At 42.9% G+C, this 15,000-nt stretch overlaps 1 protein-coding gene across 3 annotated transcripts in view; it reads left to right on the forward strand.

Moving 5' to 3' along the window:
• PROX1 (prospero homeobox 1) overlaps positions 1–15,000 on the forward strand; it is a 44,516-nt gene that overhangs the window by 22,544 nt on the left and 6,972 nt on the right. The window lies entirely within an intron of this gene.

Consider the following 15,000-nt stretch of genomic DNA (forward strand, 5'->3'; position numbering starts at 1 on the left):
AATCCTTCTGAGGGATTTTTAGCAGTGCTTATTTTCACAGCACATAAGTTCAGATGATGTAAAAAAAGTCTCTAAGCAAAGATGTTCTTGTCTCTGTCAGCTCCTTCCCCCTCTTCTGGGCATGCAGAGTTTTCTGGGAGAATGGTTGCATGGAAGGAGCAGATGAAGAAAGAGGGAGGAAGAGAATGTTCCTCGAGGGGTTTGCCATTCATTGCAGCTGATAACGACATCCAGACTTCATTGTTTGGTGTGCTGTGGCCCCCCCAGCCCCTCCTGAGGGCTCTGGCCCTGTTAGGTACTCCCTCATGCACAAGACAGGAGACTCCTGCCCTGGGAGGTGGATCTGCCTGTATACCAAGGCATAATAGCTAAATACAGGAAAAGAAAAGGAAATACATAAGGAGATAAGTGTGACCAACTTTTTTCTGTCACAGTGGGCTTAAATTCCCTCAATCTTTTTTTATTTTTAACACAACTTTCCTGTTTGCAGAACGTAGGTTGAAATGTTCTTTACCCTCAAAAGTTCTCATATCCCTGATGATTTCAGGCACTTATTACACCTTTTCAAAGCATTACTTGCAGCGTTAATGTAAATGGATTACTTCAGTGAAGAATTATGGGGAGCATATAGGTGTTTTCAGGTAGATAAGTAAATATACGTCTCATATGTTTAGCACTGCTAGTGACTGCAGTCTCCTCTTCTTGGCCAAGAAGTCTAGCAGCTGGTAGGAAAGAGGCCCCTTGGGGTTTTTTTCCCCCATCATGGAGGGAAAGAGATGTTATAAATGACCATGATTTGCAAATTCTTTCACTCAGTCTTTCTTGTGTTATCTATATATGATGAGAATTTCCTAGAGATTTAAATCTTGGTTTTGCACTGAAGATCCAGCAGTTATGAGATCATTAAACTGTACAGTGCAGTGTTTAATGTAGCCAATGTAACTTTTCCTGATAAATGCCCAGTCCCTCCCCCACAAGCTGCAAAGCAAAAATGACAAGTACTGTAATGTTGAAATTGGATCCAAAAGGATTTAGCAAACTGAGCATTTGCCATATTTAGCATCATCAAAGTTCCTTCCTCTCATACTTCAGTGATGCTTTGCTGATGTGATTAGTCTGATATGCTGTTTCTCTTAAATCACCTACACTGCTATTCCTAAACCCTCCCACTTTACCTCTTCTTGGGTGAAATTTGTGCATATACATTACTACACCTAAATTGACTATTAGGAAAAAATGATAAAGCTAAAATGTGCATTTGGTCTGTATCAGGCTGTGCCATTGATTTGCTCAGGAATCTGTGATACTGTGTTCCTTTCCCTGTGCATTGCAACTGACAGCTTGTAGCAAAGTCAAAGAAGATGTTTAACAAACCACATCTCCTGTCGTTTTTAGCTTTGCCATTGTACCCCTGTGGCTGTGAGCCAGACACAGATACAATTCCTCCTCCAGTGCGATGCAATTTTGCCTGTGTTTTATGTGCACATGTGTGTGTATGTGTGTAGTCAGTTCCACGTTTCTCTCTCTTGCAGTAGGGTTAGCTGGAGAAACCTGTGCTGAGATGCACAGAGCAATTTGAAACTGAGTTTAGGAAGAGGGGGAAAAAAAAGCCCACTGTGTTTTTTTGTGGAAAGTGAAGATGCTTCTCTGCTCTGGGGCTGTTCTTCCAGGGAGGGAGAAGGTGGGTTGTCCTGGTAAATGAAAGCCACAAATGTCAATGTCCCAGAAAAAATTCTGAAGCTGGTCAGAAAGAGAGGACAGCTTGCTGTGCCACTTGATATCTGTCTCATCTGTGGTGTTGCCATAGGCTTTTGAGTGCCAGCTGCAATAACTGAAGTCAGGTATTGTTGCTATGCATTAAAAGGAAAAAAAAAACCAAACCCCAAATAATTTTTTAACTCTTTTTAAAAATCCATCCTAACACAGAACATCAGAGCTCACAGTTGTGACTGTGGCAGGATGATTTCAAACAAGGGGGACACGATGCTGTGAGTTAAAATAAAAATATGGTTAAAAACCATATATAAGACTTCTCCCCCCCCCCCCCATTTATGTACTTACAGCCAGCAAAAGAAATTGGCCTGAGGACAATACCTGGATTTTAGCCTTGCTTTGACTCCCACTCCTCCTCCATCATCCTTGTTCCCTGGCATTTTTTTGTAGTTAACCGTCATTCTCCATGTATTAACGTCTCTCTGCACGATGCCCGTTCCTTTTCCGTGTGGGCATTTAACGACTCAGTCTTAGTTCTGAAGTCTCAGGGTCTCTCTGTGCTAGCGATTTCGCTCTGTGCCCTCCTGCCTACTCCTTACACTCGCCACGCTCCTCTGCGTAGCGAGCAAATGAGCACCAAAGCAAGCCCCCACGCACGCCATCTTTCTGAGCTCAGCCTGCCTGCTGCTTCACGGGAACTTGCCCGATTTTGCAGACGTAGTTATTGAGATTGATCACAATAGTGAAATGTCTGCCAAGCTGCGTTATTTGCACAAATACACTGTATGCAGTTTTGGTACAGTGGGGCTTGACGCGATGATTGTCTCTTTTCATAGCGCTAGTTACGGCACGTGTCATCATTTTGAAGGGAGAGAAAACCATTTTTTAAGAAGTTTGCTCTGCTTTTGGCAGGGAAAAAACATACTAGTGGGAAAAACCTAATTAAGACCAGTTGTACTCAAGTCTTAGCAGAATTTTTAACTTAACGGACTCTGAGTTAGTCCCATAAAAATCAGTGAGATTATGTAAAACAATCCAAATACCGCCACCTATAAAGCCTAAGTAATAACCCAGTCACGTAAGCGGCCTATGAACCCTTGAAAGGAATACTGGCTGCCAAAATTTTCAGAAGTGATGATGGTTTTAGGCCAATTCCATTTTGGGATGCTCAACTGGAGATCTATTAATGAGAGCCACTTTGTCAGGAGGTCCTCAACAGTCCATTCCCTGAAAATGAAGTGTGCCCAGCGCTGCATCCAAAAATTAAGACATCCTAAATAATCAAAAATTCTGGCCACTCATGTGCTTATTTTAGGAACCTGTATTCCTCCCCAGTTTCATTTGCAGGATTCATCTTGAACTGAATTGGTGTTCGTCAAAAGGAGAATTAAAGCCTCTGAACACAATCCTTATTTAAACTAAGACCACTTACAAGGGGTTTTGCAATACACAGGCACTGTAAAGTACAATTTATAACCACCCTAATACTCCTTTACACAACTGGAGCAGTGCAAAGTGGCCTCAAGAGAAGTGAAAATCAAGTCCGTAACTTGCTAACTTCCATCTCAGAGATTGCTCTTTCCATACAAACTGCTCTGCTGTGGCAGTCGCTGCGCTTCTGGTGGTACCAGCAGTGGGCACAGCCTAACGGGACAGTTGTTTCAGTATTAAACTCCTCGCATTTTTTCCCTCAGCTGTATACTTCCTCCTTCAAGGGCCTTATTGTTGTAGCATTTCAATATCGTTCTCAGCATTCTTAAAGACAAAGTCGGAAGGCCGCTGTCTGGTGATCTGCAGCAAGGAAAATAAAGCTGCTTTGGCAATTTGAGAATAGCAAACATAACTATCGTGATTCCTCTGAAGAAAAACTGAAACATAGGTGTCTAAGTGGAACTTTGGTTTCACTTTAAAATCTTGGTTTCAGGAAATTTAATTGATGCCCCCAGGCCTTTTTCCCTCTGTTTTTTAAAAAATTTTGAAGAGGCTGCCTTGTGAAACAGCAGAGCTTTCCTTGAAACTGCACAGGAAATTAACCTGGTTTTTAATCAAGTAACAAAATCCATGGCTTGCAATAGAAGATCCGTGCATTGCATGTATCAATTAATGCTTATTAATCAGTTTTTGCAGTTAGTTGAACTGCAGATTATAGTTGGAAGCTATTAGGGAGAGAATCGCGAGAGGAATACTGTTGCAGGACTACACTCGGTTTTTCTGTTTGTGTCCTTTGGATTCAAGGTGTTTGTATAATGAAGTTGGCACGTTGATATATGATCTATTTTTTAATGTCATTACAATTTTAGTTCCCTCTGCCTTTTTGTCATTGGGTTACATTTAAGCACAGCAAGATCAACTTTAAACTTCCTTACTCAACAGCTTTATTAGTTATAACGTACCGTGACCTTTCTCAACATTCTTAAAGAAAAAGATACAGTGTAATGTCACTTTACTTTGCTTATTGTTCTTTGTTGTGGTGAACAAAGCATTTTCTACAGTGGCTATAGCACATAATTATACAGCTTTCAATAGCGGTGTCTTGGCACATATCAAAGTTCAGAAGAGCCTTTAGAAAAAAAAAGATGTTTTGTGGCAGCCTAGGGAGGGTCTCATCTTTCCTTCAGAAAATAGTTCAAGGCTCTTCTGTCAAGCTTCCCTACTTAGAGCTTTTTCTCCTCCTGCTTCATAAAGTTTAAAGGGGATTCAGTGGAGTTCTATGATCTATTTCCTTTGAAAGATTGTTCCTTTGCACAGAGAAGTCCTTTGACTTCAAGAGTTCACAGATTCATGTCTTTAGGTATCATATGTCTGACCTTATCAGTTACTCTATTTAATGTAGGAGAAAAAGTCTCAACTCTTTGTGTTTGTCTGTTTTGCCTCTGTGAAATGATTTGGTGAAAAGACCATCCTTTTTAACACACCACTGAGAGGCCGTTTCTGACTGTAACCTACCCTGTGGTTCTTCTAAAAAAAAAATAAAAAAAAATTGTCCTTGTGTTTTGTGTATGGATGATTTCACAGTGAGAATAGAATTATACAAGGACAGACACACATAAAAAAAATCTTTTGCTCTTTTTTCCTAAATGATCTATTGGCTATTTTGGTGGCTGCTACTCTGGTTCCCCAACAGGCACAACCATTTAACAAACACAGAGATAGCGGCTGGAGTGCTGGGCCAGCAGTAGGTTTTCCCTTGCTTCGACCTACCCCAAAGGCCTTCATAATTAATTGTCCTTCAGAGATGAGGAAAGTTCAGAGACAGTGTGTGTAGCGATGTCTATTGTCTGACATTCAGTTCTCCTTCCCTCAGCTCTTTTTCTTCATTCCACAAAGGGTTATCAATAGGAGCAGGGAGCAAGCTCTCTTCTAACAGCTGCTGGTGGTGGCTGTAGCTTTCTGTGGAAGGTATCATTGTGTTCAGCCATCTATGGATTAAATGGCTGGAAAAGTTCTAACAACCCTTTCAAACGGGCGTGTTTATTTCATCTAGATTACACAGACCTATTTAGCTAATTAAAAACTTTCTCAGAACCTCTTCTCTCCTATCCAAGGGAAGGGAAAAAATTAAAACGCTGCTGTAATTATGAAGAATGGCTGCAGTGAAACTTTGGTAAATAAATGAAAAATTTGTTCTGTCATCTTTGATCAAAATGTACCCAAATAAGTACAGGCTTGTTTGTTGAGTTGTTCTGTTGTTTTGTTTTGTGGTTTGTTTGTTGGGTTTTTTTTTCTTAGAGGGAAGAAAGGTGCACAGTAGAAAAAGCATAAAAGAAAACATTGGTATAAGCTGTAACAGAAACAAACATTCGCCCAATTTAAAAAACTGCCACAGTTCATACAGTCAGTCTGTGGTCCTAACATCACAGTGCAAAGATGACAGAGTTTGCTAAACAGATTATTAATACTGTTGTGTCTTCTGCGATTAATCTAGAATCCTCTGTGGCATAATTATTAAACTTCATATACAACAGAACAAAATTATATACATGCTTCCTTGTTTTCCCTGATGATATGCTAAACAAAGATATGGTGCGGTTAGTAGATAGGCAAGAAGTACAGTCAAATTAGAGCTGTTTATTAACAGTCGTTATGTTACTGCTCCAATTAATTGGGCGAAGCCAAAAAGGACAAATACAATCATTCTTCCACTGAACAGTTTAACTAGCAAATTAGGGAGGTTTTAATAATTTTTTTTCATCTTAAAAAAAAAAAAGAAAAAAGAATTCGACTCCAGACCTTCACCTGCATTCTTCATAAATACATCACTTTGCAATGAAAAGGAATAATCGTATAAAACATTTTCCGGGCTCCATCTCACTTCCTTACTGTTAAGAAGAACTGCACAACAATCAAGATGAATTATTGTACTGATTAAGATATTATGTGTGGCATTTTGAAACAGGTTTTCTGTATTTAAGAAGAAATTGCATACAAAGTAGATGCAGCTAATACAGTAATGCAAAAAAAAAAGATCATAAAAAATTAAAGTTATTCTTATGAATCTTTCATTAGAAGCAATGAAAAGGGACACTGGTGAAGCCAAGTGCTTTGTTCTTCTGAGCTCCTCTTGTAGGGCCAGATCCTGCAAACAATTACGTACTTGAGTGTTCCTTCTGCGAGACTCCTGTTGGCGCCTTCAGCATATCTCCTGCTCTTTCACAGTTTGCCCACTTAGGCCTGTGGATTACTACCAGTGTTGTTCTACTTTATCAAACAGATGTTCCCTTTAAAAATTGACAGAAGTCCTGTAAAAAAATACACCACAAAATCACACAGCTGTACAGAGGCGAACACTTGCTTTTATGAAGGAAGAGCTGTTGTGAAATGATTTAAGGCTACTCAGAGCTTTTCAGATTACTCCCCACCGCAAATAACATGTTAAGTACTAAATTGCCCTAAGCGGTGTTTTATTACTGATCAATAAAATAGTAATCTTGTCTTTTAGCATGGAAAAATATTTTAGTGGGATTTTTTCTGGTTTAGTTCATGGATAGCAGTAAACCAGAAAGCACAACCCCCCCAAAAAAAGCAAAACCGGTCCTCGTTTGTTTCTAATTTTGCTTTGGGGGAATCCTAGGATTGTTCCAGCTGAATGGTGCAGGGTTTCTGTGCCTGTGTGCGTGTGTGCATGTAGTGGTGATGTGCTGTGTTTTGTTTTGGTGGTTTTGTTTTTTGTTGTTTTTCTTTTACAGTCATTTACTGGTACTCATCCTTATTGCCCCATCCTCTTCTCAAACAAAAAACCCCCCTCAAAAAAAAAAAAACAAAACCAACAAAAAACCCAAAGCAACAAAAACAAAACAAAACTTGGCAAACTCTTCCGACTCCTACTGCCATTTCATTTTGCATTCAACAAGGGGTAGTGGGAATTGAAACATCAACTGGAGATCGAGAAAAGAACCAATTTATAGTGTGTTAGCCTTGCACAATTCAAGATTTCTTTTGGTAGCTGCACACATTATACCCAACATCTCGCCACTCTCTTGTGGCAGTTGTGAGGAATGGCTATTCCTTCCCGTGTGTGTACTACAGGCCTCTAAAGACTCTTATTTATTCTCTCCCATGTCACCTTGTGTACAGTCTGGTCTGTGACACTGATGGTGATTATGTCATTATTTTGCTCTGGGGGCTTTGGCACATCTGCAGAGCTGATGCACATCTTCTTTGTTACGCTGGCATACGTCCCATATCGCAAATGCTTCATTAGCCTTACTGCCTGCCTCCTTGCCAGACAAGAATACCCAAATCCAAGCTTCTTTTTGCTCTGGTCTTTTGTGTCTGTGATGAGCCTTTATTCATCTTCCTAGTTCTTCCCTGTTTTCTATTTTTCTATGTAAAACTGATTTCCAGATGTCCGTCCTTCTCCAAAAACCCATCGTAGATGAGAAGCAAGGTGAATTTTAACCCATGTTGTCCCTCACTTGCATAAAGTCTTATCCCTCACAAGCTGAAATGATTTTTCATTTATCCTACATACAGAAAGAGTTCATTAGACTAGGCAGTTAAATTTTCAAACTTCGCATTTGAAAAAAAAAGAAGTTAAACAAAGGAAAAGAAGCTGGTGATTTCTCTTACCATTTAATAAATCCTGGTTGTGATAAGGGGTAACATGCACGTTGCATGTGTTTCTTACAGGCTTTCTTAATTTCTTTTAGATGACATAGCTAAATTTCTCACTCAGCACTTTTGGAGAAGGAGCACTGTCTAGTCAAGGACTGTTCACGAGACCTGCTCGGCTGAAATTTCTTACATCCTGTTTTAATGTGTTGCATTAAAAGGACATAGAACATTTTGTACTGTGAAAATTGAGGAAAATGATAGGGTCTTCTAAACTTTGTCTAAGCTGTTCTATATAAATGTCGTACTAGAGAGATGTGAAATTGTGGGTTAGTTTACTAGCTTTGTAAGATTTTTCCCTCTGCATCCCACACACCCCACGCTTTTTCTCCATGACACTGAACTAAATTCTGGGCTGGATTCTCAGTTACTGGTGTAAATCAGCTCCAGCAATCATTGCAGCTAATTAATCTGTGCCATCTGAAGAGCTGTCTTTTGTTGTGTTACTATACACTCCAAGTGTGTGAATGTATGTTAAATGTTAATTGGAAAAAAGTTTCATTTCTTTATTTTAAAACTAAAAATTAAATGCAGACCTGGATTTGGACTCACAGAGCCATCATGTTTATGGGTGTGGGGTGGAGGGGGGGCGTTGTTTTTATTTTTGTAAGGCGTGCTTGCCAAAAGAGGAGGTCCCAGCCAATACCGTCTCACAGTGCAGGGTCAGGGCTGTGTGACTGACTTTAACAGAAGTCATACAGATAGGATTGCCCATCCTATAGGACTTTGAATAGGTCATCTTCATGCAGAGAACTGTTTGCTTGATATCTTCAATGTATTTTAAAATGGACAGGAGTCAGGCTCTCATAATGTGAATTAACAAAGTGTCGTAACTGTTGGAAACCATGGGAGAGGTTTAGCACCATTGTGACCCGTGCTGGTTTCTGGGCCAGCTTTTTGTGGTGCTGTCCTTTCTCAAAGCAGGTATCCCTGGTGTGAGAGAGCTGTAGTAGTGCAGATTTGGTGTGTAATGCAATGGGGACCCTATTTTCAAAGATACTTAAATCTGTAAGGGTGAAATACTAAAGCTGTGAGGAAGTAACAGCAGAAATATTGCAGGGGTCCATGAGGACGTTATGTCTTTCACCTTCATGAGAAAGAGAGAACCTGGGAGTTGAAGCAGCCACAGTTCAGTATCCTACTGAAGTGACATTATAACACAAGTGAAGTTAAGAAATACTGTTCGGTCCGAGAGGGAGGGAGTCTTCAGAGTACTGGATCCCTTTCTGTAGGTACACAGAACCCATCACCTGCAGCACTAGAGTACAGCTGAATTTCATAGAGCAGAGCAAGAGCCTGACATCTTCCTGACGTGCGAGTGTGGGTGGGCGAGAGAGAGAGGGACAGCCAGAAGGGCTGGCTGAAGGCAATCAACGTATTGGAGATGATTTCTCCCTGTAGATCTGGAAGGGGCAAGGTTCATCTTTCTTATCTGTAGAGGGGGAAGGTACACAGCCAGGCTCTGTCTCGTTTTGTGTGCCACCGGAGGGACTCGTGAACTGCTCTCTGTGGGGGGGCGGTTTCAAGGCTCTAGTGGAAACGTGCCCTCAGAAGAAGCTGTGTCCAGGTGGTGGTCTGGAGCGCTCAAAGATGTGGCCTTGAACTTGTTTCTGTAGTTAATGACGAAGCTTTGTAGAGAGCAGCCGGGGTGGCATGATCTCTGTTGCTAAGCAGAAAGGCTGCTGCATTGATTGGGACTTAGGGGAGAATGGCGGCGTAGCCACATAAATGCATTTAAAGCAGTAGTCTACAACTTCAGAAAGTTTTTAGAGGAGAGAGGGGAAATCAACGTTGCAAATAAAAGCCCTTTAACTGCTGAGTATCAGTGTTCAGAGGGAAGCCAAAGTAGCTTATCTCATGCAGTTGCGGAGAGGGCTGGCTCCATCAGACGAGGCCCAGCCTCGAGGTTATCTAATCCAGCGCCGTCTGGAGTCGCACCATTTCCTTCCGCAAGGGACAAAGAGGAGTCAAATGAGAGGGTGCTCAGTCCATTAGGACATAAAACTTTGTCTTCTGACCTCATAGGCTTCCGAGGCTCACCGGTCCCCAGCAGGTCCTGCATGGAAGCTTGTAACAGGGTGTTTGTAGCCCAGTTTGGACAGTCACATGGCTCAGGGTGGAATAGATGGAGCACTTTATCCCATCACAATAGGCTCAGGATGCCCATAAAAGCATGGTTACGCTGGGAGGAGGTTTGTCAGAATTAATCGTGAGGAGCCTGGTATGGTGGAGCCAGCTTCATTTGCAACACTCCTCACCCATAACCATGCACAATTTCCTTCCCCTGCCCCTACCCTCTGCCATGGGAAAGAGGAAAGGAGGTACCCTGCTGCCGGAGGGCATGCTTACCACCTTCGTGACACCCCCAAAAGGACCCTGGTGACTGCTTATTTCCCTGCCAGACTGATTAAACACCACCTGCTTCCCATCCCTCTCCCCTACCTCCCTCCTCACTCCTCCCACCCCAACACATGCAGACTGAGGAGGGAGAGGACACAGTTGGAGCTTTTCAGGGCCAGACACAGAAGACAAAGGTGACTGCAATGCAGAGACATGGGAAGAGTGTCCAAGAGCAAGCAACACCAATTACAGATGTTAACTAACTGTTACGATGTTTTTACATATATAACATGTATTCTAGATGTATAAGCCTTTAATTATCACTTCTACTACAGTGTATTAACATCTGCGGTTCCTCTATGGGGCCAGATTCTTTTGAATATAAAAAAACCCTTTCACGCTACAAGCTCTGTGAACCAGTTTTCCTCTATATCCATGGTCTAACCAGCAGTTTCTGCCTGCCCAGCTCTTTTACCCATAGAAATATACCATGAAAACAGAGGATATAGTGCTGGTGAGAGACATACCTGCTCACTACAGTCCAGGCTGTGCCTCCTGGCCCTTCTGAGTAACACATCACATTCCCATCTGGCTGATGTGTCCAGGAGAGTATGCAATGACCTCTCGGCTGTTCCCACAGCAGAGCCAGAATCAGCTGGTCATCCCTGTACTCACTTTTCTGAGCAGGTTTTTTGTGGGCTCCTGTATGTGGTACCTGCCAGAATTTGGCAGCAGGGTACATGATATGCCGCTTGGCATTGTAGGCAGCCTCTTGTAGCAGACTGCATTTCACCGCAATGGGACTGAATTAAAGTTAGACTTTTCTTGTGTTGAGAGTTTTATTTCTCCTTCAGTTTTTGTATGAGACGGCTTCTGCGGTGTGACAGTAACCCCTCCTGTGATTCTTTCTTACATTTCCCAACACATACTAAACACCCAGCTATCATAAGCTGTAGGAGCCGTAGTGATTTTTCCATTCTGCAGCAGTGCCACTGGCAATGCAGTAAGTTAAGGGCAATCAGAGTTTCCATTAGAAGCCTCTACATCTCATGCGGTTCTAATTCATCAGTAAGGCAGAAAAGGAATTTGATAATCATCTCCCCAGAAAAATGTTAGTGATGATTTTTGAGGACAGGGAAAGGGAGGACTGAATTTGAAGGTGCAAAAAGTCTAAATAAATCGAAAATGGAAAGTCTTTATATTTTGTTTTAGTCCACTCTACTCTCAAGTCTTACCAAGTTTCGTGCTTAAAAACCAGCACATTAAGGCTGTTGTGTTTGCATGAGAGAGTAGCTGTGCTTCTTTGATGGATAGGCTTATCCACTGAACCACGGGCACAGCAGTCCCAGGACAGAGATCCTACAGGGGTGCTGGTGATGCTGTGAGGTGTGCGGCACGGGATGTCTCTCGTGTACTGTGAAATGGGAGGATGGGTCCTAATAGGGAGGACCGCGGGATGCAGAAGGGGGGTTTCAGCCTGAGCGAGCTGCAGAAGTGCTGTTGCGTGCGTCCAGCCGGGGCGCGCAGCACCAGCAGCGCTTGGGGCTCCAGCCGCGCAGGGAGCCTGCAGAGTACTTCCCAATCTTTATTTGTGGAAAAGCTTAATTGAAATGCAAGTGATTAAATCTAATGTATCATGCAGTATCCATTTTCACTGCACTACCACTTTCACTTCCCTGATATTATCAGGCATCTCAGCAGCCCCACTGTCAGTTTTTTCCTTGTAAGAGCCATGCCCATTCTCTCTCCTCTTTGTGAGCTTGGCGGAGGAGATAACAGTAAGCCAGCAGTAGATTACTAGTGCCCCGAACTCTACTTAAGGGATAAGGGATCTCAGCTTCATTTCAAACAAACACTTTTAAAATACCTTCTTGAATCATTTGAGGGGCATGTGCTTTTCAGCTTTTTACAAACACTAAAAAAGCTACAGTGTAACAGTAAATGCAGTAAGAAACCTCTGTGGGTTTCCTAATTTTTCTCTTTTGAGCTGGACTCGGGCTAATGCTTTTCCCTTCCCAAACACCAGGCTCAGTGGTGTATTGTTAGTGCTGTCCCAAAAGAGTGGGCTGCTTTTTGTGTGCCACAATGGGAGAGCAGACCGTCTTGAACAGCCACCCAATCCCTTGTCTGTCTTTTTCTCTTTCCAAAAAATCTGTTCCTTAACAGATTTGTACAGTAGGAGTCGTGAGAGGAAACTTGAAGACAGTAAATGCAGACTGTGGTGGCACCAGAGAGCTGCTGGTGTAGCCAGGGGGATCAGGACATATGTAGTGGTGGGCAAACTGATGCCCTGTTCTCTAGAAAGGTGGTGGTTGGGAGAAAAGTGTGTTTACTGGAGTGTCCAATGGTTGAGATATTTCTCATTTGTGTTTTTAAAATAAAAACGTCCTTTCCAACTATTTCCCTCTCCTCATAAGTGATAATGGAAGAGGCATTAGCCTTTCCATTGCCTGAGCCAACCTGTTTTTTTCTAAGAGGTGTCCAGGATGTTCAGCCAATTGAGTGATCTAATTAGCTGAAAATTGTTAATTTCCTTTACCTTATAAAGCACCTAACACAGAAACTGTTAAATAATGTTAAGTGTCAGACTTAAACTGAGAACATTGGGCCATATGCTGCCATGGCTTTCGCGCCAAAAAGTGTAGCAACTTACTCCAAAACCTGCCTCCAATTCCTGTGTAGAAGCCAAAGCCTCCTGCTTGATATGCTGCCACACCAACTCACAGCGCTAAGATGGTCCCACGCAGCAGCTCTCTGCGCTCGGGGAAAAGACTGTGTGCGAGAGGGGAGGTGACGGTCTGGATAAACGTGGCAGGAGCCAGAACACCAGCAAGGTATTGCAGACACTGCCCTTGTGAGCGCAGGAATACTGAGGGTAGGGCAGTGCTGCTCAGGGCAGCGCTATCCTGGAAATGGCAGCAGATCTCTGCCTGCAGCTGCTAATTGCACAAGTACCCGGTCTGCAGAGGGCCCAGAGGATAGATGGGTTGCCTTGGAGCATTTTGTTGAAGCAGGGGGGGTACCTGGCTCGGTGGAATGCATGCGAGGAAGGGACTGGTCCCAGTGTCGCCAGTCTCCCCGCAAGCCCACAGAGAAGTGGCCTCAGAAGTAGTGTGACGCCTCGCTGCGTTACTGCTGGCTTGACCCCAGCATTGCTCCGATGCAGCGTCTTAACTGGTAGGGAGGGACCGGGAAGGGCTTGTCTTCAGCAGGTTTCCTACAGGACGGGCTGTGGATATGGGAATACCTATTTAGGTGCCAGCTTGCCCCAGAAGCCCACAGACTTGAGTCTTTCTCATGTAAGGAAGGGGCTCGGGGCTACATGTGGATGATGCAGGTGGAGTTTCTGAAGCATCTCCTTTAAGAAGGTTGCATCGTACCCCCAAAGCTCACCTTACTCTGAGTTTGGGGGTGGGGAGGGCTTGTGCACATCTGGTTCGTGCTTTGTTTTCTCAGCAGAAATATTTCCCCTGAATCTCTTCTGCTGTTGCTGTACCTGTCCTGGTGCAGACTGCTGTGCATGCACATTAAAGCTGTCTGACCTGGAGCTACCCATGGTGAGACTGCTCCCCTGATAGTGGGCTCGCTCATCATCCTGGAGAGCTTCTCCATCACTTGCCTAATAGATGCTGGTTGTGCCTTAGCCTTGGGTTAAGAGGGTCCCTGCAGCGTCCCTCTCTAAAGCCACCGTCTAGATCATCCAACTAGAGGAGTGATCTGGCCTTCCCCCTCTCACCCCCTCCAACCTGTTTACCTCCCATTACCACGACCTTGCGTTCTGCAACATGAGCAGCCTTCACCAGCTGAAGACCTCTGATCCTAAGTCCACGAGAGATTTGGCTTTCCTATTTGGCAAGGCAATTTGTTGCCCACCAGGTCAACATGAATAAAGATTTTTTTAAATCCATAAAGTCCTGCAGTTGAAAAAAAAAAAGAAAAAGAAAAAAAAAGCTGCCTCCAGATAATTTAACCTGTCCTGGCAGCCTGACATCTTGAGGTGTCTGTGCTGTACTTGTTTGTTTCTGCTCATAATTAGGATCAAAAAAATCCAAACACACACTCACTAAGAATTCTACTTTATATAAGATTTGAAAGTAAAGTCAATCCTGGCCCAATCTTATCATTTTTAAAGTATGTTTATCCAGCTTTGTAGTAGGAACGAGCAGACTGTTTGAAGGCCACATAGTTTTCAAACCTTGGTTGCAGCACGTTACCCCATTTTGAAACCGTCTTTATCTAGCCGAGAAAACTAAAATCTGTTTGACAAAGTAGCACTCTAGCCAGTTTATCTTGCAATATGGCTTTAGCTCACAGAGCCTATTGATTTCCTTAAATTAATGTTTACAGAATGCTACTGAATTTTACTCAACGGGACATTGTTCTTTTGAAGCTTTGTAAAATATGATACAGAGTGTTATTGCCGTTTGTTCCTTTGCTAAGACTGATGAAACATTTATTTTTTTACAGTGCAGCCTTGAACTATAGCTGTTTCCTACAAGTGTGTTTACTCTTGGAACATTAGTAATACAACACACTATCAGACTCCAGCACAATACCACAGGCAGATTCTGTAGGTACGCTCTGGTCAGCCTAATCGTATAAATGGAGATGAAGTTTAACGCAGATTAGACATCGCATGAGAAAAGGTTTTGAGCTTAGCCCAGCTGTCCCTGTCTGAAGGATCTTCAGATTTGTGCGCTACAGCCAAGCAGTTGTCTGACGCTGTTACAATATTAGAACGGTTGCGTTGTCTTGGTACGTCTAAACATGGGACCCCGTACTGAAAATTAACATCTAATCCTCTCCCTCTGCCCCCCCAGACAAGGTGAATAGCTT

This window comes from Athene noctua, chromosome 1 (genome assembly GCF_965140245.1).
Source record: "Athene noctua chromosome 1, bAthNoc1.hap1.1, whole genome shotgun sequence".
In the NCBI taxonomy this organism is placed as follows: domain Eukaryota; kingdom Metazoa; phylum Chordata; class Aves; order Strigiformes; family Strigidae; genus Athene; species Athene noctua.